Below are 2,376 nucleotides of genomic sequence, written 5' to 3'. Positions count from 1 at the left end.
ATCCATCAAAAGGTATCACCCATACAATATCCATAGGAAAAATCCAAAGACAATACTAAAACAAAGTTTGATATAGAAAAGGCCAAAATAAAACAAATAACGAACTAGTAGAGAACTGGCTCTACGTGCATATGGGGGGCCAGCGACACTTCAACCTGAAAATATCAACAATGGAGGCGGGTGAGTCCAACACTCAGCAGTACAACTGATATGCATAATAAAATAAATAACAGACAACACTAATCGTACAGTCTCCCGAATACGAGAAGGAATAAATGCAATTGAAACGAAATCAGGAGATAACTGTACTAACCGGATCAAGGTACAAAGGTAACAAGTCGTCGGATCAAGAAATCATAATCTGTATGCATGTCAATCAAATGCATCCATACAAATGCAGCATATAATGCAACAATCACAACAATAAAATGCAATAAATGCATGGTGGACTGCACTTCGACATCACTGCTCCTGAGTGATCGAGTGGACGGAATGTTGTCTGAGTACTCTGTCCTCCGCCCCAAATCATAAATGGGGAGCTCAATGCTCTCATCTCCCAAAGGAGGAATCTCTGCCGGCTACCACTGAGTCTCGACCAACGGAGCCAAACAGAGTCCACCATCTGCCGCTACCACGCTGCTACCCTAAATGCCAACGGAGCCAAACAGAGGCTACCACGCTGAGTCACCTGACCAACGGAGCCAAACAGCAGAACCGCCACACTCTAGCCAGATATACAACTAATCCATGGGTGGTGTGTGCAGTACATGTAACTGGCGATGGGCTCAACCAAAGTGGAGCCGACAATCGCACAGCATGCAATCATGATGCATGACACTAAAAACATGGCATAGTCCATATAACTAGATACAAGTGTGTACCACTGGAAGAAGTATCAAATAGAAGGTACACCAATCAAATAGGGTATCAAATAAACCCTAGATCCAGAACATATCATAGCATGTGGTTGATTCACTACCTAAAGCATATGTGATCAGGTAGATATCATGCAGTGCAGCATAAATAAACAAACAAACATGTAACTAATCATAAATAAACAAACAAACAGATAACACAATTATTGTTATATGTTAAACATATTATCATGCATATCAAAAGACATAAGTCAAAGTACCCGCCTCCGATAAAATGGTCCAATCCGGGAATCAAGATACCCGTCGAGATATGGTCTCGAATCAGAGTCCTGCATTATTAAACAGATAAGGTATTTAGCTATATAGCTAAATAAAAATCTCCAAACCTATTTAATAATCTTATCCATTCCTTAATTCAACACGTATACCTAGGTTAACATTAGTTATTAACCTATCTATCAATCATCAACAAAATGGTTAAAACCCAAATTCACTCAAACCACATATCACGATTATGTAGAATTACGGCACCCTAACCAGTCCACAACAAAAATGAAATATAGTACATACACAAAATTACCTCTACAACTTGTCCAAATCTGATTGGAAACGTTGCTTCTGTAAATCAACAGTCGGAGCAAGGATAAATTGCCAATCTCCCAAACAGATAAACCTAAATCACAATTAACACGACAAAAATCAATATCAGACCCAATTCCTCAAGGATCACACCCATAATTCAAACAACTTACCCTAATCTGAAATTTCTCCAGAATGAATGAGATCCAAGTACTGTTTTGGTGAACACAAAACTCTTCCTCTTGATACCGAAGAGGAGAGGGTGTCTCAAAGGTTCGTCCCTCGTTGAATCTGGAAGAAGCCCCATAGGAGAAGCAGCGGCGTTGGCCGTTGGCACAGAGGTGATGGCAACCAGAGCTAGGGTTCACTGGCCGACACTGTGCAGAGGAGCAGCGACGGCAGTAAAGCACTAGGGCACGACTTGGAGCAAAGAGGAAAGGATCGGGATGGGGGGCTCGGTCGGCCCTGTGCTCGGTATCCCCACGGCTAGGGCAACAAGGGGGTCGGCGGTGGCTCTCGTCGCCGGCGGCAGAGACCAAGGCAGAGAGGAGGGTCGCCGGCGTCGGCAGAGGAGAGAACCGCCGGGGCCGGCGGTTAGGGCAAGGAGGAGAAGGCATCGGCGGCGTCGGGTGCGCGGAGAGGATGCGAGGCGCGCTCGGGTTCGGCAAGGGGAAGGAAACGACGACACTAATAAAGGAAAAAGAAATAAAAATAAATAAATAAATAAAAAGAAAAGGAAATATATATACATTTCCTCTCTTAAATAGGGTAGCCTAAACAGGCCTTTCCCGGACCCTGTTTTTGTCCCCATTAACTTGTCCATACGAGCTCCGAAAAATTTCCAAAAAAAATTTCTAAAAATTCCGGAAAATTCCCTTATCATTTTCGGTATTTTACAGCAAGTCCCGAATCTAGTAAGGTT

General features: G+C 43.2%; 1 long non-coding RNA gene across 1 annotated transcript; it reads right to left on the bottom strand.

Moving 5' to 3' along the window:
* Positions 1-1,190: 1,190 nt before the first annotated feature.
* On the bottom strand, positions 1,191-1,653 carry LOC122020358. Its single transcript, XR_006122199.1, has 3 exons — positions 1,628-1,653; positions 1,456-1,548; positions 1,191-1,204 (listed from the first exon to the last, which is right to left on the bottom strand). It is a non-coding gene; the product is annotated as an uncharacterized LOC122020358 (long non-coding RNA).
* Between the last annotated feature and the right edge of the window lie 723 nt (positions 1,654-2,376).

This window comes from Zingiber officinale, chromosome 9A, assembly GCF_018446385.1.
Source record: "Zingiber officinale cultivar Zhangliang chromosome 9A, Zo_v1.1, whole genome shotgun sequence".
In the NCBI taxonomy this organism is placed as follows: domain Eukaryota; kingdom Viridiplantae; phylum Streptophyta; class Magnoliopsida; order Zingiberales; family Zingiberaceae; genus Zingiber; species Zingiber officinale.
The sequence above is the reverse complement of the archived record's forward strand: the minus strand, read 5'-3'. Positions and strand labels throughout refer to the sequence as shown.